This window comes from Cupressus sempervirens, chromosome 2 (assembly GCF_028749045.1).
Source record: "Cupressus sempervirens isolate cs-2001-9-10 chromosome 2, ASM2874904v1, whole genome shotgun sequence".
Taxonomy (NCBI): domain Eukaryota; kingdom Viridiplantae; phylum Streptophyta; class Pinopsida; order Cupressales; family Cupressaceae; genus Cupressus; species Cupressus sempervirens.
This window is the reverse complement of record NC_143119.1, coordinates 265,668,952-265,696,854: the sequence shown is the minus strand read 5'-3', so window position 1 is coordinate 265,696,854 and position 27,903 is coordinate 265,668,952. Positions and strand designations below refer to the sequence as shown.

At 32.9% G+C, this 27,903-nt stretch overlaps 1 pseudogene; it reads left to right on the top strand.

Annotated features, from left to right (window-relative positions):
- LOC149572073 (uncharacterized) overlaps positions 1-27,683 on the top strand; it is a 110,080-nt pseudogene extending 82,397 nt beyond the window's left edge.
- Positions 27,684-27,903: the final 220 nt, after the last annotated feature.

The following is a 27,903-nucleotide window of genomic DNA, read 5'->3' as shown; positions in this document are numbered from 1 at the left end:
AGATATTAAAGAAGCACAAGATGAAGTAAATGATTATCAGGAACAATAGTTACCCAGTGATGAAGAAGAAGAAGATGGTGATGATTTTGGTCATGCTAATGATAATGGTGATAATAATGATGATGATGCTGATGATGATCATGATCATGGTGATGAAGATGGTGATGATCATGGCAATGATGTTCATGATGATGATGGTGATGAAGATGATGATGATGGCGATGAAGATGGTGGTGGCAATGATGATGATCAAAGTGATAAGTACAATAATGATGATGATGATGACATCACTAAAGATCATGATTATCAATGAATTTTTAGGTAGGATCAATGTCAACTATGATGGGGTCATGTATGACCAAATTTTTCTTTCCAAACCATATGTGCAGATATAAACATTAAGTAGAACATGTCAAATAGTTTTTTAGATATACACATTAGTTACACCAAATTTTTGGATAACTTAAGACAAATGATTTACATATACAATCTACTTTATTATCAATATTTTTTTTGGTAAGTCTATTACTTTAATTTCGCTATTGATTTCTAAGACTTACTAATCTTTTTCACAGGGTGAAATGGATACACCATCTCACACACCTTTAGTGGAGGTAAACATTAATTATTGTAATTTTTAATATTAATATAGAAACAAATTTCATATTATTATTTTCTTTTCTTTATGGCTTTGGAATTATTTTGATAAAAATTTACTGATATTTGATGTCACAAATGATAGGGAAAAGCTAGAATGACAACTGATCAAATGTAATCTGAAATACGGGCATCATTTCTACATGACATTGCCCTTAGTGCTAACCCTATGTTCATGGCCCAAAAACTCAAAAAAAGATACACTAATGAAATTTTTAACATTATCATCGAGGGTGACACAAGTGAGGAGAAAGAGGCACTGAGAAAAGAATTTGACCATAGTGTCCAATCTTTGAAGGTAAGCAGTAATTCGTCTAAAGCAATAATAGAAGTTCAATAGATGTTAATATTTTATAGTATCTTATGGATCATGATCTCTAATTTTATGTGTTCTTGTATAGAAATATGTGATAGTTGTGACATCACATGGTGAACATGGTGAGGGTTGTAGCACACAACCTTCACGTAAGTAACACTTTCTTTATTTGTTTTCATCAACTTTATAACACTTACCTTTTTTTTGTGGATACTTCTAGCTAGTATCTCATTTGATCTTTATCCATTGCAAATGTATTTGCTAACAATATTGTATTCTTTAGCTTATGATGAAGTGTGGATGCCTCCTTCGGTCGGCGGTCTAGTATTGCCTTGTGCATTATCGGCAACAAGGACCATGCAAACATCCTCATCTATGCCCACTAGAACTAGTAAAACCTTGTTTTGCTATATTTTTTTATATGCTAATCATTCATTTTTTTTGTTGGGTGGATTCTGTATGCATGTACCTATCATACATACTAGAGTACAAAATATGGTGATTAGTACTCAGTTACGTGTGACCGATCCATTTCCTAGAGTAGTTTGTGTGATTAATACTTTAGTTTCACCACCAACAAAGCATTCCTCGTCACTATAATTTTCAACCTTATGTCTATATCACTATGTATAACTATAGATAAGAGCCTAGGGAGAATTGTATTTAAGACATTGGGATTTGCAAACCTGAGCTATTAAGCCTTGCATGCAAAACATACTTCTTTGGCCTTACATTTGTATCTTTAATGGAAGCTTTTGTTTATGCATTTAAAAGCCTATTGAACTTTTGTAAGCCTATAGATCATTGATGCTTTCCACTGCTTGATAATATGGATATCAACACATATTAAATTACTTTCTTTCACATACATGCTATTAGTTAAATCTATCTACTAGAAAAAAAAACATACATACCAGAGTAGGTTCCTCCCAACAATATTAGTATTGGATGTTGACAAAAGAAACTACACTCAAAAACATTGAGATATAGTGAAACTCGCCATAATTTTTGTTTAATCCCTACACTCTAGTTACAAACTAGAGAGAATAGTGATGCTTAAAGGATGTTTCTTGGGAACCCAAGTACTCTAGATGTAGTGTGAATCAACTATTTCAATTGCTGAAAAGTCATATTAAATGAAACATTAAATATGATGTCTCCTATAGTGACATGCTTGAGGTATAAAACTCAAATTATGTGAAACAATTTATGGGGAAAACTATATATGCTTTTTGAATCAACTTTTCCCTTCTTGATGATGGATCACTAACTAAAAACAAAACAATCAATTCAAAATACATATACAAGTTTTTCTAGGAAACTCTTGCACATACTATATGAACTATGAAAAGCTCATGCCCACTATTAAAATGATGATTTATATTCGCCCATTTGTGTATTGACTTCTATTTTTCTTGTAATTGTTATATTGCATACATCCACCAATGCCAATCTGTGATCAATTACAATCTTTATCAACTCTAGCTTTGCCTATATCACTGCTCTAACCACTCATGCTAAAATATTCAATTCTACTATAATGTTGCAAATCAAAACACAACTAAACTAATTACTCCAAAGTTCAACTGCCAACTAACATAAAAGCTCTTGACCAAGGGCTTTCCAGAGGAAATTACATGCTATGCTACCACGATGTGCAGCTCAATGCTGACCACTCTAATAGAACAATAAAACTCAAAGAAGCCACATCTTACATCATAAATTATCATAATTATGTATTATTATGAAAAAAGTTAGTTTGTAAAAACCACAAAGTAATTATTTCTAAAGCATTGCCACCATTAAAATGAATTTGCAAACAACATACTCATTGGATAGCCCATGTTCAGCCTACATCCATATTTAGCCAATCTCATAACTTCCACTCATCTAGATTGCTAATAAAACATAGACTTAAGCTAATTAATCAAGTTGCTCTGATCTCCTTATAGATTAAATTATTGTAGTTCTTGTTGTTTTGTTTTAGAATGGTATTTTTTTGGCTCAATTCTTTCATTTCTCTGAGGTATATTTTGGCTATAATGATTTTTGTTCACCTGGTATGCATTCAGCTAATGTAGTCATCTGTATTTACTTAAGCAATTCAATTTCTAGGAGAGTACCCATCCATTTAGTTTAAGCTTACATGGTTTAGAAGGTTTTTAATAAATTCTAAATGCTTACTTAAAGATAGGTGTAATCTCTAAGAAGAAATGAATCTTGTAAAATTAATCCAACTACATACATCTCAACCTATACCAAAATGCGAGGTGTCCACTGTTTGATTAGTTTCCACAAGGTTAAGTGTACAATTTGGGGTTAGAGAGAAGAGTATATCATTTACACCCAATAACCAAGCATCATTCTCTAATTCAATGTCCTTCTATTTAACTATAGTTTTTTTAAAGAACTAGCCAATGCTTCCTAATTGAGCTCTTTAAGCTCTTACTTCATTTTATGTTTCACAATGTAACCAATGCAAATGATTCAACACAACATAAGTAATATTGTTATCAATGAAACCCCTAGCTTGAGACTGGAATAAGTTATCCAAAGGCCCTAATTTTCCTAACATTCTCCTAAAAATTTCCATGTGATTCTAAGTTAGTTTAAGAGGGTTCCCAAAAAAGCATCTATAAATTGATAGAGAAGGGAAAAAAATAAGAAACGAGTTTTTTAATCCATTCCAAGTCATTTCAATTAATATTCCTTATATTGTCTTTCCTTCAGTTTCTTTTGGACTAGTCAAAATCCCATTTACCTATGTGTTTTTAAATGACTAATTGTTCTTAAATTTTTGTGTTAAAGTCCACTTACATCAAGAACATGTTATGATTTGTTTAGGGATTAATAGTGGCCCAATTTCCTAACCAAGAAGAACAAAAGCATTCCCGACATGGTAAGTTTTGGAAGCCATGGGTTTGGTAATCAGATACTCCACCGAATTCGTCTATTTGGTGCTAGAGACAAATGACGCCCACCCCAACTGGATGTGTAAAAGTGGTTTTAAGATTAATCTCACAAAAGTGTAATACTTCTAATAAATATTAGCATCCTAGTAATTATATCACCTATCAAATTTGTTTACTTATACATACCATTTACTTGATTCAATTGTATCCAACTCCTCAACTGTTAGCTTCCTAGATTTCCACTAAGTTAAACAACAATTTTGTGGTTTCCTATGTTATTCTATTTAATCTCATATTTGAAAAGAATGAGAGTGGTAATTTTCTATTCTCAGATTGAATGAGTGTAGATTGAAATATATATAGCTTATAATTTCAAGAGATATGACTTCATATTAGTATTGTGTTCTTTTTAAAGGGTAGCTATTTAATAAAAATATGGCTGGTTTGGATGACACTTTCTTAAAATTGTGTTAATTAAGCACTTAGCAATCATTTTTCTCTTGAATCGAGTTCTATTTTGCAACCTGTAAATGTTACTTTGATTGACAATTTGCCTTGTTATTTAGGCTAGCATTGAACAAAATTTGATGTATTGTTGTCTATGTGAGAGTTAGGCATCAGGAAAACACTAAAAAGCATATAAAGGACCTAAGTTATTATTTAGTGTTGTGTCATTACTGTAATCAGGGAAGATTAAACCAACTACATTAAATGTTTGATCTTTTGAGTTGTTATCTAGTATGCACATTTTCACCTATTGTTATTCTAGGTCAATGTCAATGTGTGAAAGTATGTATTGATTTATTTTCCCCTATGACAATTAGGATTAATGAATATTAGAGAGCAAAAAATATAGACATTGATGTCTACACCTAGCTAGAGCAAGCAATGACTAGGACAATCAACTACCAACATTATAGGTAAGTTAGAAAAGCTTTACTCCAATCAAGTCTCAACTCATAAGCTGTTAGTTCCAATAAACTAAATTAAAGGTGTCAAAAAAATACAAATTATTTCTAAATTTCAAGCCTAATATGTATTTGCAGCCATGTCTAGTGAGTTGGTTGGATCAGCTGGTCATATATCCTCTTTGTTACCTTGTAGCCTATGTAGTTTTATTGCAATCATGAGATCAGATGTGATGTCCTCTTCACTATCTTGTAGCCTTTAACTTTATTGCAATCATGGGATTAGATGTGATAGAGAATACAAAATATTTGTAAATTTCAAGCTTATCTATATTTGTTGTTATGTCTGGTGGGCTGGTTGGATTAGCCACTAGTTAATTTTATGATTTAACTTTGCTACACTTTTTTTATTATCTTCCTTTATGTGCAATCATATCTAGGATTGCTTCTTACATTGTAATCATTTAGCTTTGTTCAATATAAAAAAATTTAAATTAAAGATGAGTTATGGAAACTACTAAACCGATTTTCCATGATGTTGAATAACTATTCAACTTTTACCATGATGTATATTTTAAAGTAAATTGGAGTTTGTGAAGGCTTGTTTGAAATAGATCAGATAATGGTCGAATTGTTTTCCTTGGAATAGGACTGGAGCAAAAGATTCAAAACTTAGTAAAATTTTATATTGTTGGTATGCCTAAAATTTTGTATTACTAACATGCCTTGGGGTCCCCTATTTGTCTATCTTTTGCAATTGGAATGTGTAGAAGAAGACATTCTTAGGGGCACTACATGTGTGGAAAGCTTTATGTTGAACTACCACTTAGATAAGAACAACCAACATCTCTTTGAATATTGAGGCATATATTAACATGCCACACATTCACCACTAAGAAGAATTTGTTTGATTTAGAATGCAGAGTAACAAAAGCCTAAAGATGGTTCCATTTTACTACACAAGGAGTGAACATATTCAAAGAAATTTTAACAACAAAGGAACTCGTGAAGAGGTGATGGTAGAACAATAATGTGGTGAATTGGCATTAGAAATTAAAGAATAGAGAACCTCTAAGAATCTTGGTATGCAACATATGCAATAATTGACAAGGTACTTTCTGTTTGATTATATCAAATATCTTATTAGTATTCTGGATAATATTGTAAATTCAGTGAGAGAAGGGTTGTTGAGACATTAGGTTTTAAGAGCATCTGATCTTCCAAGGACTAATACTAAAATATTATTAATACTAATAGTAGGTTGTAAACCTTTTAGATGAAATTAAGGATTTTATTACCCTTGACTTCCTCCACAGGAGTTAACTACATCCTTTTCATTTCAATTAGGAGTAACCAAACTATTTTATTGACACTATTGTAAGGACCATGTCATTCAATATTTTTTATTGGCAACAAATTACCAACTTCAAAATAATTATTTTAAGATCTTTAGACTAGGACTGCATCATAAGTATAAATCAATTGTTCAAAGAGCATCCTGACACAACTTTCCAATAATGTACATAGAGATGACTTCAACATTTCCTTCAATCTATATTCCATCAACAAAGCATGTATCAAAAACTTTACAAAGTTTAAGTGGTATATGCACTAGTTTTACTTCTCAATGCTTCATTTCTATTTACAAAGGCATTTTGTTTGTAACAATCAAAATTTTTTATATATGATGTGTATACAACTTCTAGGGCACTCAATTCCACTTTAAGGCTAATTCAATGTTAATAAAATAAAATATTTACTTCTAAGTATCTTTTTTTTTACAAAGGCATTTTGTTTGTAGCAATTAGACTTTGTTGTATATGAAATGTTTTAGACAACTACTAGGGATCTAGTTCCATTTTAAGGCTCATTCAATGTCAATAAAGAAAAATATTTTTTTCTGACTGCTTCATTTCTATTTACAAAGGGATTTGTTTATAGCAATCAGACTTTGTTGAATATAAAATTTTCATATAACTTCTAGGGCATTCAATTCCACTTCAAGGGTCATTGGATGTCAATGAAGTAAAATATTTTAAATCTTCAAACTCATCATGAGGAATGGTAGTAAAAGAATAGTATGGTCTGTAAATGTTTTCCCTAATTCATCAGTGGATGTAACTGGTGATAAAATTTATGCCAGATAGATCTTACTTAAGTCCTATTTTGTGCACAAATAGATAGACCTTCAGTTGATAGAGAAATGGAGAGTAATACTACTAAAGCTAATTGATTTCCTAGAGCAGTCTGTGTGGTTAGTATTGGTTCATATGCAAGGACATCATTGCTGAACAAGAAAACTATGTTTGCGTTAAAAGAACAAAAGCTTTCAGGTGCTTTAAAATTGTTATTATTTAAAGTGTAAATTTAGTTTACTTTTACATTACTCATTTTGGACTAATAATCCCTTTATGATTTTGTAGGTAATAATGTTTTCTTTGATCATCTTTTTGATATGACATTGAGACTATTTGGACCCACCATACATAAAAGGTACGTAGTTTCATATCATTGCTACATAATTTTTCTTTTCTTCCACTTATTGTACTATATTAAAGTTATTGATCTAACAATATAATTTTTTTTTAAAGGTGGAATTTACAAGCTATGGAATTACAAAAATTAGTTGATTACATCTTTTGAGGAGAAATTTGGAAAAAACATTTTTGACATTGGCCTAATTCTAAAAAGAGCATCAAAGCATTTAAAGATTGTGAGGGATCAATATAGAAGGGGTCTTAAGGAGAACCCAAAGTATGACCATCCTCCTAAGATTTCACTGATGGAGTGGAATGAAATAATAGAATATGCAAAGGAGAAAAGGTTATGTGAAAATAGAGTAAATGAAGCAGCACGGGGCAAAAAAAGGTATGTCATGATAGTATTAAGTACATTGTAATCATGCATTAATTAGTGATATTTATAAATATATAATCTAAGATGTTTTAAATTGTTCATAGACTATAGGACACATCTGTGGCTACAAAAGGTTGGCCAGCACAAACTCGGCTCTTGTGGCTATATGAATCTTCAGTCTCGACTTATAAGTAGGAGCAATGAAATTTCATATTTATTTTTTTATATAATGTTGCAAACAATTTTGTTTAATGAAACCATACATGGAAAATTGACGATATTAAGCAAAAAATATAAAGCACAGACTTCAATGTGGAGCTCATAGATGAAGATTGAAAAATTGCTTTGAAGGAAGGCTATAAAGTTGTGGTTGCACGCCTACACGAAGAATCTAAAAGCCCTACCCAAGAATCCAATGCACCAAATGATATCTCACAAGTAAATTGTTCAGATGAAAAGTAAATGAAATTGAATAGTTGAGAAGATTCTTTTTTGGTGTTAGTTTTGAGCGTAAATTGACTGCATAACATTTTACTATAGCCTTCACATCCTATCATAGAACCTACTCGTGACGAAGGCCATGATGTGCATTATAGTGGTGGAGGTATTAATTTTCTATTGGAAATTAATTATGCAATTATGAATACAATTTAACATCTTCAATTGCAATTTGATGTCTATCCTTTTTTTGAATATTTTAGAGCATGTTGAACATCATGGTGAAGGAGTGGAGAAAGTTCCAAGTGTTCAACATGTTGATGTGGCAGAAAATGAAAATGTTAATGTACATGATGTGGCATTGTCAGGTAAGAAAAATGCATGTTATGTTGTACTAGTACTTAATTATAGACTTGTAACAATTAAAAAAAGAAAAAGAGTATGCCAATTTATCCCATTTACTTTTTCTTGCAATAGAGCCCCCTTTAGTACAGTAGCCTCCTGCTCCTCCAAAGAGAAGGAGCCATCATAATTTGACATTACACATGCTAGAAGAGGAGGAAAATGAGGAAGATATGGATGCTCCTATGAGCATTTTTTTTAAGAGAGCTAAAAAAAACAAAAAGAAGAATTGATGTTTTAAAAATGTTCTTTGATAAACCTTGTTGGATAATGAAAGAACTTTGTTTTAAGTAATTATCTATGAATGATGCGTATTAGTATTGATTTTTATTTTATGTTAATGAATATTTTTATGTGTTAATGAAGTCTTGATTAGTATTGTGTATTAATGAATTTTATATCATATTAATGAATTTTATGTGATTGTATTGATTGAATGTTATAGTTCATAAATGGATGAATGGATGAATGAAGTATGTAATTAGATGATAATGGGTAATTTAGATTGATGTTAGGGGGAGGGAGGTGAGGCCAAATGAGCTTCCACCTTCACGTGGTTGGCCTTGTTAAGTAGAGAATATTATAGTATTCTTGAAACCAAGTGAAGCTCAAACTAACATACCAAGGAATCACAAAACCCAAATCCATCTACCTCTCATCTTCAAATCCCAATAAGTCATCTTTTCTGCCACTTTTATTTGGAAGGGTCTAAAGCCTGATCAATTCATCATCTGCATATCCTAAAATCATAACGCTCCAAAGAAAAGAATGATGTGCTTGAATAATGTACACTATTTCTTTCACCCACTTTATTCGAATGCCAATTACTTGCATCACCAAGTTGAGGTAGTTTAACTTGTAAGATGCCCAAAATATGTGCTCATATCTCACCTCAATTGATGCAAAGTCTACAACCTTAATCCACCAAAATATTCTAAAGTGCCTAGTAGCACCCAACCCACTGCAAGATGCCAAGAAAGGTTACCAGCCTTTACCCAATGCTAACCTGTATCTCTCCAAGTGGACTCCACTTCTCTAAGGTCTTACCCCCTCTCTAGGGCTCTTAGCAAACTTGGGTCAAATTAATTCTTTAGGGACAATAGCCCTCAACTAGGCCAAATATGGAAAATTAGGCCAAATGCTTTCAAGGCTTCAAACAAAGACTAGTTTTATCATTCCTAGTCCTATATACCTTAGTTTTTATTGAATGCAAATACAAGAACTCCACCACTTAACCTTTGATTCAAATATGACCCCATTTTCCAACAAGATTATCTAATATGAATCCTAAAATCTCTTCCCATGATAGTGGTTGGCTTTGACATAATTTCTACTAAGTTCATTTTTGTGTATATAGGTTGGAATGGAGCATTGGACTTGTTAGGTTCATTGAAAATTTTGGCATGGTGCTCTTTGGAATATCCATGAGGTATGAAATTAATGCTATTGTAGTTTGAGCTAAAGTGGATAAAAAATGGTCTTCAACCCTAAAATTCCACTATAACAAAAAAAAAAAGGTTTACTTACTCTGTTCTAATCAAACATTCACTTGGTTTTGTAGTCTCATCATAGGCCTAGAGATGGACCTTTTGAAATGAATGATATATTTACCATCCTCAATTTCATCACTGCCAATGTCTTACTAACATACAGACTCTACTACAAAGGCCTTGAGCTAAGTCTTTGTTTTGATACTGTATGGACTGCCCCTTACCTTGTCTTCTATATTTTTATGAATTCAATCTTGGAAAATAGTGCAATAATGATTTGGGTCATTGTATATTCCATCATCTAGATAAATGATGAATAAGACATTGTTGAAAATTTACTTAATTCTTATGTTTACATATGAAGGGGTTTAATGGGTCTGAAAACTTTTTCCAGGGCATAGGAATCACCATTGGTGGGGTTGCATATATACTAGTCCACAACAGCCTTATTGATAGACATTTTATGTTGGGCCACTTGGTGATATTACATACCTTTGAAAAGTAGCATTAGCACATTAGGTTTGTGTTATAAACCCTCTTCTCATAGACAATTTAGTTTTGTGTGTGTTGTTTTAAAATCTTCAATTCATTCATAAGTCAGAATGTATATATTTGGGCAGAAAAGAAATATAACAAATTTGTGTTGATGTCACTATAGATTCATCATGCAGATAAGTTTAATGGTATACCATTTGGTATCTTAATTGGACCTTTGGTGGGTTTCTTTTTCCTTCCTGACTGCATTCATGATTTTTTCTTTGGACCTTGCGCTAGCCACTAATTACCAACCAAAGATAATGTTCTCAAAAATCTTATTAAATTAGGACAGTAATGTTTATACACAATATTGTACAATATATTTTTATCAAGTATAACATTTTTTCTCAATATCTTTAACAATATTATTTCTTGATTACTTATTTCTAGAGATAAGTATTCTAAAATGTTTAGTGATTTACTAGTGTTGAGAGTTTGGAATCTTAGATTTATGAATAATTGATCTTATTTGACTTCATGTTCTAAGTAAAGAAACATCAATACTAGATACAATATTTGTAGAACACACATGCACACATGCATGTGTGACCCAATTTTATGAGTTACTAGAGGAGATTCTTTTTTACTTTAAGGTTTAAATGGAATGTAGAAACATAACAGGTGCATAAATAAACATAAGTCAATTTTAAATTTACATTATACAAACCAAAAGTTGTACTCAAATTAATTATATTCTTCAGAGCATCTTTTGAATAAGCATTTCGCCTTTTTCTTTCTTGAATTTGATTTTTTAAGAAAACATTTAACCCCTTTTAGTCAAACAGAGGTGCAAGCTTCCTATAATTTTGTCATGGTACAGTTCAATTTTGTTTACCCTTGATTGTAGTTTTTTCCTATTTACTAAATCTATTTGTACTTATTGCTAATATAAATGTTTTTTGTTTTTTTTGTCTAGATCTCTACTTTGCAGCGATTTGCTTTAGTAGGAGCAGTTTTGGGTGGAGCTTTGTATGCTTTTGGTGGCTTTGATGGCTAACAATACTTGAAGTAAGTTCACATTTAAAATTTTTAAGTTGTGTGTATGTGCATCTAAATAAGAAATGTGCTGATTAAATATCATGCCTCTAAACTTCAAAACATTAAGCATTATAGTAGAGAATATTGAGCTAATTTGTTTGATAACTTTGAATTAACAACAAGGCAATTCTTTGTTTAGATATTTTTAGGTTTATGGGAGATTTGCACTATGGATTGACCTTGGATTTGGATGCCACAAATTCATATTGGGCTTGTATCTAGTATTGTTTGTTGATTTACACAAAAATACACAATTAAATGTGATAAATTGATAACTTACCCAATTTCCACAGATATACATGTGGAAATTTACTCAATTTGCACATACAGTTGTCAACTTTTTGATGCCTTTTTTTCATTTTGGTATAGTCTATGTTTGACTGAAGTTCTTATACAGAAGTTGAAGCCACCATAGTAGGTGCAAATCCAATTCCAAAACTCATGATTTCTCACGTCTTCAATTATTATGCAATATTTCCAATTGTGACTTGCTATAGTTGTGGGTCTCATTCAAAAAGTAATTTCTTCTCTTAGTAGAGAAAATCAAATTCTTTGTTTGTTTGGTGTTAACTATTGTTACCACTTTTTTGTAAAAGATATCCAAGGTCTAGAGGAAAGTTTGTTGCTTTTACCGATAGAATGTCCTAGTGTAATCAACCATAATTTTAAAATTACATTGTAATTAATTTTTATTGTTAGCCATGTGTGTATATTGCAAGAATAATAAAGAATTGAGTCTCTATAATTGCTACAGTATATGAAGACATGTTGTTGGCTCTTGCTCATCAAAAATACCAAGTTGGCAACTATGCATAGGCATTGGAACATTCCAATGCTTTTTATGAGAAGAACCCTCAACGTACAGACAATCTTCTACTTCTTGGGGCAATATATTTGTTGGAAATATTCAAGATATGATAGGTTACTAAGAGGGGAGGGGTGAATTAGTAATGTCAAAACTTTAAAACAATTCAAAACTTTAACCATATATACTATTCATCATTCATTCATCTAATCTACTACATATATGAGAGAACAAACATTTATAACACATGTACACAATGATTTGGTGACCCAAAAACCTTCCAAATAGAAAGTAAAACTAGGGTGGGGATGATACCCACAAAACTTCATTATTGTAGTATGAAGTTGGCCTGTTAAGGCTTACATTGACCACTTCTAGTGATCTACCCTGTTAGGAGCACAAAGGACTACTAGGTCCACCTTGTTAGAGGATTTACAAACATACACTAAAGTATGCACTCTATTAGGAGATTTATACAAAAGACTGTTAACTCTACCCTGTTAAAGGATTTACAAAACTAATTCACCTATTAGGATGAAACAATGGATCTACTTACAACTTGATTAGATCCTTAAAATATAGATCACCTCTTGTGGCTGATGAATATTTACTGCTCCTTGTAGACCTTGTTGAATACTCTGCTCTACTACTGATTCACTTTCATTCAAAGATTTTCATATCCATTCCTTCACATACATCTCTCATTTGTAAATGATATATTACATTACATATATACCATTCCAATAATTACAATTACAAGGTCGACCAAAACATAAGTGAATAAAATATTATTGAGTCGACCAAACAGTAGAAAACTTGGGTTCTTCAAGCTGACTTGGTAACCTTCTGATACTCGGCTTCCACTATATTACTTGATATCATCATGCAATCAATAGAAGTAGATGCTCAGTCCATACTAACCACACAATGTAGCTTGGAACACAGTAACCATTGGAGACTCGGTAGATATAGTGTCACTCGGTAAACACTGTGAAGCTCCGTGAACACTGTAAACCTGGTAGACACTGTTGGATTGCACATTCACTCGGTAGCTTCATGAATGCTCGATATGAACTACTTAAGTGATGAACCTACAAGGTAACCACTAAATTCTCGATATACACTGTAGATGCTCGGTGTAAACTGTGAAGTTTGGTTAACACTAGAATGCTCGGTGTGAATTGCGAAGCTTGGTTAACACTAGAATGCCCGGTGGCTATATTGGTGTAGATAAGTGTTGTCACTAATGGCAGTAATAACTTAATGCCAACAATATCCCCCTTTGGCACTAGTGACAAAACACTTATAAGCCAAAACATATGTACATAACTTGACTCAATGAATTTTGGTTTTTCAAAATTGATCTTTGTAGAACTATTGCATATACATTTCTATATATCTTGTTGATGACTTATAATGTATATATAAAGATTCTTATGTACACATGCTAACTCTATTGAGTGCTAACTCCCCCTATCACTCATAGTGATAACTCTCCTCACTTATTATGTTGAATCTCTCCCCCTTTTTGACAATAATGCCAATGGACTACATATATACAATTTATATGACTACACCAAAGTGAGATATAAATTCTTGATGTACCTTGAGGATGGTGGCAAACATATTATCCCAAGTCTGCTGCAAGATTTGACAGGTGGAGAGAGCAATTTGAACTTCTGCTAATAATTGGATCAAGTGATCAGCCATTGAGAAGTTCTGATCTTGGACCAGTATTTTGCAATGAGTAATATGTTTCTACATTGTGTCCATGATAGGAAGGATCATGTTTTGGATGTTTATGAGTATAGACTGGATCCTTGCTTCCTCTCTTAATAGTTTTGCCTATACATCTACCAAATATCTAATTTTGGTGTGAAGGGAGGTTGTGGAGGAGGAGTCCACCTTTAGCTTGGAAGCACTTGATTGCATATCAATGTCAATCTTATTTAACTTATTCTTTATTTCTTTAGTAAAACTAGAAACATCACAAAGTTTGGCAAAACGTGATGTTGCATTATTAAAAGAATTTTCAAAATTTCCCAAAATGTTGACAATTCAACTTGCCTGATTGCTATCTTTTGAGCAATATACTCGAGCACCTTATTATCAAATTTCCTTTCAGCTTTCTCAATAAGTTTCTCTTGTCTGGAAGAATCTTCATTAAATTTCTATACAGCATCTTCTAACTAAATCAAAATGTGTTGAGTACAATCTACTTCAACATTTATAGCATCTGTAATTATATTCTTGGTATTTTCAATTATTCTATATTCCTTATCCCTTTCTGATCTTAACTATTTCTATGTAGCTTTCATCTTTATGAGTTGATTGGCTAACCTCATCTCTTCAATGGTAGCATTGTCATAGTCAATCTTTGGAATCACTATCTCTATGTCTAAGTCAATGTCTTCTCCAATTTCCTTTCTAGTGATTAGAAGTTTTAATGGATACTTTTGTTTGACTTCTGTGATGACTGGTTTGACCTTAGGAATAGACACAATAGCGGAGATAGAAGGGCTAGCAGTGAAAACTGAGATAGGACTTGAGGATTGAATGCCAATAGAAGTACTAACCGGATCAAAAACTGAAACACTTCCCAAAAAATGGTATTATACTTGGTAAAGTACCCATAGTAGAATCTAAACTAATTGGAGTCAAAGTGGATATAGATGATGCTAACGAAAACAAAACTATAGAACTTACTGGAACTAATGAAAACAAAATTGTAGAACTTACTATTACACTCACCGATGATGAAGGAGTTAAGGAGGCTAACTTGGTGGCTGAAGAAGTGACAAATAGCTCATTAGATGAAGTGCTTGGAACATCTATTTTAGATACCTAGAGCTGGGAGGAGGTTGGTGAAGATTGAGCAATTGATGTGACTGTTGTGCTCATAATCTCACTTGTAGAAGCTATCTCCAAAGTAGATGTAACTGTCTTTGGTGGAGAGTGAGGAAGGGATGCAATAACTTTTGTTGCAATTTTTACTAGATCTTCTTCCTCATGTGCTTCTTCCTCCTTTTCTTCTTCCTCTTTTTCTTCCATTAGTGCATGCAGCTCTCCTGGAGTAACTATGATGGATGGAGTGCTATCAAAATCATCATTGTCACTGTTGTCATCATCCTTGATTTCAATAGGATCATTACTGGGCTTTTGCAGATGATAGATGTTCTTCCACATATTTGTTTCATCATTTACAACATGCTCAATGTCCTTAATTAAAATCAAACATGTGTGAAATCTAATCATCATTTTACCTTCATGGTTCTTCATTGTTGCCTTTATTTTTGCTTATGTAAGACTCGGTAGAAGATTCCTCAGGGATTGCTCATATATGTCCTTGGCCATTTGGGTGGCTGACTCCCATCTTGGTTGCAATCTCTCCAAAAATTCTTTGGAGATTTGAGGGGCAAGATGGTCTAGGGAGTATTTCCATTTTCCCATCTTATTGAGTACCAGTTCCTCAATCTGTATTTTCTCTGCATCTGTCCTTGTTTCAAATTTCAATGCCTTGAAATTTGTGATGCCAGATCCCTCTTCCAATTGTTTTAGCCTAGAATCAAATGTGAGTGGAGGCCTGACAAGTATAGGTTCTTGCTTGCCTTGTCTGGTTCTTCTAGAGAATACTGCAGTAGGCTTCTTTTTAGGTTTGGTGATAATCACCTTTCCTTTCTTCTTGGGTGGTTCCTCTTCTTTTTTAGATTCAAGTTCTTCACCTTCTTCTTCTTCTTCTTCATCACCCTCACCTTTTCCTTTAGTTAGCATAAGAAGACCACTTTCAGTTTTCAATTTGGCTATCTTCCTCTTTCCTTTGCTTATGGCCTAGGGTAGCTTGATTTCAAGCTCAATTCTGGCATTTGCCTCATCATATGTTCTAAAAATTGGTTGCTTTGGGTCTATTGGCTCATTCACCAGTGCTTCAATAATATCCTTGGCTTCATCAATATTAACCTCATAAGGAAGAGGTTTCACCCATGCAACTCGGGGCCTGACTGCCTGAATGTATACTTTATCACAATCAATCATAAAGCATACATCATCTTTGTAGTCTTCAACCAATTTTGGTCGAATTTGGAACCTATTATTCATTCTTTCCTTGAAATCTTCAAAATAATTGTCCATGATGCTATCAAAGTTTTCACCCATTTCTGCTACAATCTCATTTATCTGATAAAGAATGGGAATATCTTTTCTCCACACTATAGTTCCTTTTGATGGAAAGAATTTTTGAACATAGAAAAATAAACAAATTAACAAAGAACCAAATTTGCAAGGATTATTATTTGAATTCCTTATGTTATCCATGCTTTTGTTCAATTGTTTCAACAAAAATTTTGACAGGTCAAATTCAAGATTTTTCTTCACAATTTTGAATGCCAAATCAACAACCTCACACGGCACACTTTTCAAACAACTGGAGCTATAAATTTTGTGGGCAATGACGTGAATGCCAAATCTTAATTCAACATCAAACATAGTGTTGACCTTCAAACCTCTACCATCCCATTTAGCTAAGGTTTTCTTCTGTAACTCCTCTCGACCTAGGGTTTTTGTAGTTTTCACTTTACTTAGTATGGGAAGATCGGTAATCTTATTAATCATCTTCTTGGTGATTAACATTGGATGTTCTAATGATAGTTGCCCATTGTGAACATGACTAAGTATGTATGTGATCTACTTAGTTTGAAAACTTCTTGGCATATGCGAGATGTGGGTTAACCCTTTGGTCTCTAGATGCTTATGCTCGGGTTTCAAAGAACCATCAACACTCATTTCTCCTAGGGCATTATCCATCTCTAGGTTTCCAATCTTTTGAACAAAACATTTGAAATGAGTACGAATTTTTTTTATGAGAAGTACCTTTGGTGGAGTTTTTGATTGAACTCCATTGGGGTCGAGTGATTCTGCAATTGCTGGAACTAGTTTGAAATTTGGCACCTTCCACTCCACACCTTTAACTAGCATTTCTGAACCTCATTTTGCCTTGGTGATACTGCTACTCCCAAATGCTATTGTTGCTCGGTAGGTGTAAGAAAATTCTAAACAAATTCTCTGCTTAAAAATGGCTTGAAATTGCTTTGGAATTTTCTTTGGAATTTTCTTTGGAATCGCTGGAACTTTCTTAGCTCTGTAATCGTGGTGAAAAATGAAATCAAATTCTACCCTTTTGACAAAAATTTTGCCATAAATTCTTGGTACGAAGGTAGCTGAGATGACATAGTACTTGATAGGTTATCATTCACTTGCTCGGTAGAAGCTTGCAACTCGATGATTGAATAAAACTTTTGTTGCTCTTGACCTAGCTTGGCAAGGTGTCCAATCAATTTTCCTTGGTAGATGAAACTCGACAAAAGACATGCTTTCTTTGATCTTTGTGTATCTAGAATACTAATTTGATCATTTTTCTTTCTTTGTATTTTGGAACTGCTTGAGATATCACTAGAAGATGTAGTTCCATATTCTCCTTTATGAATCTAATTGGAAATGGTGGAGTCACCCACTTCTTGAGTGACATTTCCATCATTTGAACTATCTTGCTCAGTAGATTTTGGAATCCATTGTTGCCTCATCTGCTTCTGAATGCTATCAGCTTTAGTTTTCTTTTCATCTTTGACTCTTCCTATGTTCATGCAGTTTTTAGCTATATGATCAAGTTTAGTGCATGTATAACATCTTACACTAGTGTCCTTCTTCCTTAGGTGATGTCTTGCACAGTTTATACCAATATGTCCATATTCTCCACAATAATGACATCTGCACTAGGTATTGTAGTCCCATCCAAATATTTCTTTAACAAATTATTCAGCTGGATTGAATGATTTGGATCTACATTGGAATGCCTTGTGACCATGCTTCTTGCATTTGTGACAATTTCCTTCAAATATTGGTTTCTCCTTGCATTCATTAGCTTTGTGACCATGCTGACTGCAATTGTAGCATTTACCATTGAATTTAGTTTTTCCATTACTCCAACATTTTTTTGATGTATGACCTAACTTACCACATTGATTTCAAGTAGGTCTTTGATTCCTTTGGGCACCTTGTTTGGAGGTTTCACCTTCTTCCTTATAACCAAGTCTAGCTTTACCTTTTTGTTTATGAAGATTCTGCTCACTTTGTTGATTTAATTGAGTCATGTCTGCTTGAGATTTCATCATTCTCTCATTGATTTTTTTTTCAGCATTTAGGTCATTTTCCAAACTTTCATTGATTTTTCTTTCAGATCTTAAGTCACTTTGTAAGCTTTCATTGATTTGTCTTTCAGTGATTAAATCATTCCTCGGGCTTTCATTCTTAGATCTCAGATTCATAATTTCTTCATTTGCATTAGATAGTTTATCTACAAGATCTTCATGCTGAAGGGATTGATTATTTCTTGCCTCTAAGTCTTCATTTGCCTTGTTTCTCTATTCTAAAACTTCACATAGATTGATTGATTGCATTTCTTGTTCTCTTTTAAGCTTTCTTACCTCTTCTGGTAGAGAGCCATTCTTTGCTAGGAGTTCCTTGATAGCCTCATTTGCTTCATTTGAGCTACTTGATGGTAAAAGGTCTTCAATCTTCTCTTCAACATACTGATGGTCATTCATTTGTCTTGCAAATTCCTTCCTTCTCTTCAGGGATTGAGAAAGATGCTCCTTAGCTTCTTTGAGTTGAGCCATGGCCATTTCCAGATCTAGCTTTTCATTTTCAATAGCTTTGTCAAGTCTGACTATCTCCATTGTCCTTGATCTTTGCTCAAGCTATCAAGCTTTTTCCTAAGAAACAAACAGCTCTAATACCAATTGTTGGAATTATTCAAGATATGATAGGTTACTAAGAGGGGAGGGGTGAATCAGTAATGTCAAAACTTGAAAACAATTCAGTACTTTAACCATATATACTATTCACCATTTATTCATCTAATCTACTGCATATATGAGAGAACAAACATTTATAACACATGTACATAGTGATTTGGTGACCCAGAAACCTTCCAAATAGAAAGTAAAACTGGGGTGGGGATGATACCCACAAAACTTTGTTACTGCAATATGAAGTTAGCCTGTTAAGGCTTACATTGACCACTTATGGTGATATGCCCTGTTAGGAGCACAAAGGACTACTAGGTCCACCTTGTTAGAGGATTTACAAACATACACTGAAGTATGCACTCTATTAGGAGATTTATACAAAAGATTGTTAAGTCTACCCTGTTAAAGGATTTACAAAACTTATTCACCTGTTAGGATGAAATAGTGGATCTACTTACAACTTGAGTAGATCCTTAAAATATAGATCACCTCTTGTGACTGATGAATCTTTACTGCTCCTTGTAGACCTTGCTAAATACTCTGCTCTACTACTAATTCACTTTCATTCAAAGCTTTTCATATCCATTCCTTCACATACATCTCTCTTTTGTAAATGATATATTACATTAAATATATACCATTCCAATAATTACAGTTGCAAGGTTGGCCAAAACATAAGTGAACAAAATATTACTGAGTTCGCCAAATAGTAGAAAACTCAAGTTCTTCAAGCTGACTTGGTGACCTTCTGATACTCAGCATCCATTGTATTACTCAGCATCATCATGCACTTGGTAGAAGTAGATGCTCAATCCATACTAACCACACAACATAGCTTGGAACTTGGTAACCATTGGAGACTCAGTAGATATAGTGTCACTCGGTAAAAATTGGATCCTTCGTTTACCTTGATTTCACTCAGTAAACACTATACTTCCGTTACTTGATAAACATTGCACTTCCATCACTCGGTAAACACTATGAAGCTTGGTGAACACTGTAAACTTAGTAGACACTGTTGGATTGCACATTCACTCGATAGCTTCATGAATGCTCAGTATGAACTACTTAAGTGATGAACCTACAAGGTAACCATTGAATGCTCGGTATACACTGTAGATGCTCGGTGTAAACTGTGAAGCTCAGTTAACACTAGAATGCTCGATGTGAACTGTGAAGCTCGGTTAACACTAGAATGCTCGGTGGCTATACTAATGTAGATAAGTGTTGTCACTAATGGCAATAATAACTTAATGCTAGCATATATTATCATGTATTCTCATTTCTTACTAATGATTTGTCTTACAAATAGTGAAATGCAAGTGCCCAAGTTGCATCTGCTTTTGTTATCTATACAACTACTAAATCTACTTATTTTAATATCTGGGCAGCTACATGATTTTGATATGTGCATTGTCAAAAATGAGGAGGCAATTAGAATTGATTCTCAATTTGTAGAGTGTTTTTAGAATATGGCCAATGCATGGAAGGTATAATTTTCTGCTCTACCAAGTTGGATGGCTCAAGAATTATTTGTTATTTTTGTTAATAGATATGCTTCTATATAAATATAGTGATTATATGTGAATGAAAATTTAATGTCAACACTCTTGTTGTCTCTAACCCAGGAGAAAGGCAACATTGATCTGGCTATTCAGTTATATTTGATTGCTATTGAGTTATGTCTAAAACCCTGGTCTTTTAGACTATTACTATAATATTTTATGATGGCAATGGTTCATTCAAAATTTTCATTGGTTCATTTGGCATTATGGACTTGAGCCTTCTATGTGGTAATTGGATTCTTTATTATATGGAAAATGCATATATGGAAATCTTTGAATATGTGTTATGCCTAATATTGATTTTCAAAAGTCTATAAATGTGTCTTGCTACATCTTTGATAGCTCTAGGGTTTATTGGTGTTTTATAAGTCCAATTAAATGTGATTATCGACTAAATAAAATTTTGTTTATCATACTTTCACTAGGTTAATCAATAAAGACAAATTAAGTTGGGGGAATAGAATAAGGGAAGTGGGGAGTTTTCTGCAAACCTAGAAATTGTCTGGGTCACATGTACCCTGAACAAGTCCTATTATTTTTTCTAATCATGTGGAGGGGCTTAGGTTTAACATGGAGAAGAAACTATCAAGTAATGATAAAACAACCAATATGAAGTAACATAATGAATTGTTTTAAACATTTACAATGAGAAGTAAAGGACTAATTGAATTATATTGACATGAAAAACTTTTAAGCTAATTGGAGCTCAATTTTAAAAGTTAAATGTGGGAAAAATATAGGAAAATGTAGCAACTAAAACTCTGCTAAAATATTATAAAATATAGAAAAGTAATCTACGATAGTTATTTTTATGCCAAATTTATTGTATAGAAAAAATAACAGAGTTCAAGCATCAAATGCAATACATTAAAAAAAAAATCAATATTACATGTTACTCTCAAAGTCTAAAAATTTTCATTCTTAGAGAGTATAAGTAGAGAAACTGATGTGAAAATGAAGAAAACAATTACTGCTAGAAGAAAGCAGTTGTTTTTAATAATCCACCAAAACCCACAGATTGATCAGCAATATCTGAGGCTGGTTTTTTGACCAAAAAAGTAAGCTAATGTAAAATCTGTGTTCTGGTTAGATCAGCACTGGTAACTAGTGGTTTTTAGTTATTCATGGTTAAACATAAGTTTTTGTTGAGTTTTGCTTCTATAATTTCAATTTGTTGGTTTGACTAGCACATTGATAACTCATCTGAATTGTGTGTAATGACTTGCTCTTTTGTTATGAAGGTCAAGATTAGTGCTCATTTGAAGGTGAATGTGTTTTTGAAGGTCATTTTACATGCATCCCATTGAGCACACACCACATAATGTGTAGGAAGGTCTGTTTAGTGTTTTCTTTACAAATGTTGGACCTTGGAAGGAATTTTTATTTTTTAGCTTATTGGGATATGCATTGGCTTTACTTATGTTGTTTGGTGGCTAGTTGGTCAAGTTTCAATATTTTCCTCATCTCTGTTTATATTTTTGTTAATCTATATTTTTCCAATTTTATTTTGAAGTTATGACAAACTTTTGCGATGCATGGTCCAATCTGGTGAGTGCATACATGTGGAAAGTAAGGTTGAGTGAAGCTACAAAGTGTTTCCATCAAGCTCTTCATCGAAATCCTCATCTTGTAAGCCTCTCTCTCATTGAAATTATGCATTTTGTACATACTTCAGGACTTGCCTAAATTCAATGGTTGTGACTTTTTTGGTACACTAAACAGGTTGATGCACACAACAACCTTGGAAATCTGTTGAAGGCACAAGGATTAACTCAACATGTAAGCTCTATACTTTTTCTCTTGATGCTTTGCTGGCTAATATAAATTCAATACTCAAATGTTAGAGTTCTTAGCATGGTCTAGGGATTTGTCTTCTAAAATATTGTACATCGGCCTGATTGGTAAAGTTCAACATTGGAAATTGCTAAACATTTTTTATTATTTTAACATGAATAGACATACTTATGCTATATGGAAGCATTGCGCATACAACCAACTTTTGCAATTGCTTGGTCAAATTTGGCTGGCCTATTTATGGAAGCAGGAAATTATACAAAAACCCTTGCATATTATAAGGTTAGTTGTTATTCTATGTGTAGTACATTTCACACATCACTTGGGGTTTATCCATGATGGAGCAGATGTTCTTAATGAACAAGATGTGCAACAAGATTGTAGTTTTTAATTCTCATGGATATCTTTTCATGTGGAAAAACATCCTAGAAAAATTTGTTATTGTCATTTTGAATTGGTTGGTTTTTATATGTAGGAAGCAATCAAACTTAAACCTAACTTTTTTGGTGCTCATTTGAATCAAGGGAATGTTCTTAAGGTAAATTTTTATTGTTTAGAGCTCTACTATTGACTTTTAGCTATGGAAAGTTGTGCTCATGTTCATTTGTTATATATATCCAATGTCAAGCTATGAGAAGGCCCTAAGAGGCAATTTTGTGCTATAAACACGCCACTCAAATAAGACTGGACTATGCAATTACTTATCGTAAGTATTCCTTTGAAAATTTAGGTGATGGATCTTTTAGAGGGGCTTGGGTAGGGGCTAAATCACATGATTGTCATTTGTTGTATTATGTTGTGTTGAATCCCTGTGTGGTTGTATGTTCTATGTTTTGGATGATATTTTCTTGCATTCCCAACTTTTAAGACCTTCCTAAATATGGTGCTTCCTAACAATACCCTTCTTGATTCTACTTGTCCCATCTTTTTCTTTCATGAAGGTGTGTGGACTAGGGCACTAGTGTTGGCATGCACGAAGTTTGTGTCTCAACCTATAGTTTTCCCAAGTGCTTGTTTGTTCTTGAGTCCTAACAAGGAATTTGAACTGAGTTCTACATGTACCATGGTCACTAAATTAGTGTCTCTCACCATTGTACTTAGTCATTCAGCTGGCATTAAGCAATGTTGTGAGGCTACATTTATACAATCTTCACCAAGCTTTTTAAAGGAGCAGTAAATTGTATTGTTATTTGCACAATTGGACAAATATAGTCAATGCCACAAGTTATGGGTTACTTTAGTAAGAAATATTAGGTGCAAGACATCTTGGGTAAGTGGTAAGGTTGAGTTTATTGATAGGGAGTTGGTGGATATGGTATGTTTTGTATTGGAGGGAATCTAGCAAGCGTTTATAATGAACAAGGTGAACTAGACTTGGTGATAATGCATTACAAGCAAGCTATAATTTTGGATACGGCATTCTTAGTGGCCTACAATAACTTGGTGAGTACTACACTAACTATAAGATATTTTCTCTGAGTTGCTTTTTTTTTCTAGCAGATAACTGTCTAGGTGAAGTTAGTCTATAGTTGCACAATGTATTATTCAAATTAGTAGTGTCCTTTTTCTTGATAAATATATTTATGACCTAAATGCAAACTCTTATTTTATTCTATGTAGGGAAATGCTCTGAAAGATGCTGGAAAAGTGGAAGAAGCCATTGCCTGTTACTAGGTTAGACTTTTGTTTCTTTAAATCATAACATATTTTATGTTCTACTTATGTTGTGGCCTAGTTGATTGCATTGACTAAAACTTTTTATAGTGTTCTTCACTATGTTCTATTATCTTAATTCTTGAATTTTGAAGATGTTACTTGTATTTATGTGTATCCATGTCTTAAACTTCAAGAAAATCACCCTCAAGCACTTACTAATCTTGGAAATATATATATGGAATGGTAAGATAATATTGGAAAAGTGGTTGTATTCTTGTGATGTACACATGATTTTTTTTCATTTACTTAATGTTGCATTTAAAGTTTTCATTCATGTTAATCTAGTGCAGGAATAAAGATATTACTTATGTCTAATTTATCATACTACTAATAGAATAAATAGGAAATTAAAGGTGCTTCTAGGAATCTCTTTCCAAGTCAACAAATTTATACTGGCAGGGGCATTATGTGGAAGCTATTGCTTGCTACAATGAAGTTTTTCGCATAGATCCTATAGCAATTGATGGTCTATTAAACAGAGGGAATACATTAAAAGGGATAGGTCGTGTTAGTGAACCAATTCAAGATTATATACATGTTGTAAAAATTAGACTTACCATGGTTGAAGCACATGTAAACCTTGCTTCTACTTACAAGGATAGGTGAGGATATAGTGTATGTACTTGGTGATTGTAATGCTCAAGTTGTTTGCAAGTTACATAACAACTAATTTGCTTTATTTATACATTCTTGTAGTGGCCATGTAGAAGCTGCTATGAAGAGTTATAAACAGGCATTAACACTATGACCTGATTTTCCAAAAGCAACTTGCAACCTTTTACATACATTATGAGTTTGCCTATGTCTATTGTTTACTGTGTGTTTAATAATGACCTTTTTCGAGCTTTCTAGTGCTCAATTTTTTAGTAGTGCAATGGTCATTTCCTTTTACTATTTGTTATTATAAGATTTTAATGTGGATGTGTAAATTATAATGACAGCAAGCACAGGGTCATAGCAGAGTAGGTGGATAACAAAAGCTTTTTAATAGTCATTACATCATAATTATATATATATATATATATATATATATATATATATATATATATAGAGAGAGAGAGAGAGAGAGAGGGAGAGAGATATTGTAAACCTCATAACCACTAAATTGTGGGTGTTGATGGTTATATATATAGATATACTATATAACAAGCTTGGAAATTTACAAACCTCTTAAACTAGTTTAGATTTTTAAATTTTGAGATGCATCTGCATGAAACACATTGAGAAAGAAATCTTCAGATGCCTATTTAACTTATGTCACAAGTCCACTGTAGACAATTTTATGTAGAAGCTTTTAAGATACACGTGTTAGTATTAAATCAATGCATTTGTTTTTGAAGCATTGATTAGTAGAATATGGATATCATGTTGTATCTCTGATAAAAATGTCTAATTTTGTCAGTATCAGTGTGTATGTAATTGGGAAGATCAGGATAGCAAGTTTAGGGAAGTGGATAGAATTATTAGGTAGCAAATCAAGGTTCTTCTAGCTGCAAAATTCATTTAGCAATGTGTCTTTATAGTAATTTATGTCATTTTAGTTGCTGAATTGCTCTGGTTGATAATATTATTGTAGCTTTCGGTTCTTCCTAGTGTGCAACCATTTCATGCAATTACATACCCCATTGATCCCATGCTTGCCTTGGAAATTAGGTATACCTGTTTTAGTTTTTATCATATATTTTGAATTTACAAATCAACATTGTTGTGTTTATAAAGTAACCAAGTGTTTTTTTACAGTTGTAAGTATGTGAAGCATTGTACTTTGATTTCATCTTGATTTGGTCTTCCACCTTTCAATCATCATCATCCTATCCCTATCAAGAGTGAAGATGGAAGTGGTAGGCTACAAAGGGGGTATGTTGGACATCCATTTTTGTGGTTATTGTTCACATAAATTTTCTATTAAGTTGTGTCAACTCTTGTTGCAGTTTTGTCAAAAGTGTTTGTTTGACTAGGTACATAAGTAGTGATTTTGGTAATCACCCACTTTCACATCTCATGGGATCTATTTTTGGTATGCACAATCGAGAGCACATTGACGTTGGTCTCATACATGGCTTCTAATTTTTGTATATTTTGTATGCAAGTGTTGCTTTGTGGTTGAGATTTATGGTTTTATTATTTTCAATCATGTGGGTGGGGATGTACAAGTATTTTGCTATGCATTGAGCCAGAATGATGGTAGTGAATGGAGGCAATGCATACAAGCAAAAGTAGAACACTTCATTGATGTTTTGTCTTTTTCATCTGATGTAATTGCAAGAATGATATCTGAGGATAACATACAAGTTCTTGTCAATTTGAATGGATATACAAAGGTAACATAGAACTATTTCATTTTAAACTCAGTTGTTTTAGCTAAGGTCTGAGATACCCAAGGGACTAATTTTCCCACTTCCTTGAAATGTATAGAGCCATCTATTGCACATGGACTTTTGTTAATTGGAACTTTGGTATGCATCCTCTTGTTTATGCAAGGTGCTTAGAATGAAATTTTTGCAATGCAACCAGCACCAGTACAAGTATCTTACATGGGATATCTGGGTACCACTGGTGCAGATTATATTAATTACTTAGTGACAGATGAGGTAACCATATTAGTTTGAATCTGGGTTTTGAAATAGATAAGAATGGGGGATGGAGGCACTTGTGAAGGGGATTTTTTATATTGATGAGCAATGAATGATATATTTTATAGGATTAATATCTTAAATATGTCTATGATCATTGTTATTGTTTTTGTATTAACCAAGAAAAATGGTTTAGTGCAGTTTGTTTCACCTATGCCCTTTGCACATATCTATTCAAAAAAGCTTTGGTGTGCACTCTCCCTATGGAAGCTCATAAGAGGATTATTTTCCATTTATTTTAATATTGTTCAACAAGGTTTACAAGCCTACTTTCTTGTAGATTTGAACCTCTTACCCCTCCCTTATGGAGTGCACATGGCTTATATTAGATTGGATCAATAGATAATGTGGCAATTAGCAGTCCATGCCCATGACTTAACAATCTTTGATGAATTTAAGTGTGAATTATCCCTTCCTCATGAATGCAAAAAATTGAACTTTAAACTAGCAGTTGTAGTCCTCCATCCTTTCCACAGTGGATGACTATTCATGAGAAGAAGCTAGGGATATATTAAAATTTTAAGAAAAATTGGGCAATGTTTCTTCTCAATTAATATGGAGGATGAAGGTAGTTGAAGTTGGGTTAGAATTGGATTCCTTTTGTGGTTTGAGGTCTTCTAAATAGGTTGTGTATGTTGTAGTCTAGCCTATCTATAATTGATGCCTTACAGTTTTTCTCTATTACTGCTAGTAGTTATTATGCTCAGACTGTATTGATTTTGAATATAATTTCATGATTGTAGATATGAATCAATCTTAATTATTATTTTCACAATTTTCCCATGCAGTGTTGAACTTAGTAGTTTTGTGGGCTAATTTATTGCCCCACATTTGGTAATCATTTTTTGCCTTTCATGGATTTGTCTAATTAACATTTATTTCAAGATAAAATTTCCTTCCATAAATAAATTACTATATGTTTACTTGATCGAGAGGCTTAAAATTATTGCAAATCAATTTTTGTAAGGTCTTTGAATAATGTAAAGCTACACTTGGTTTCTTCTTCTTGTCAAATTTAGCACTTTTTAAATGTTGT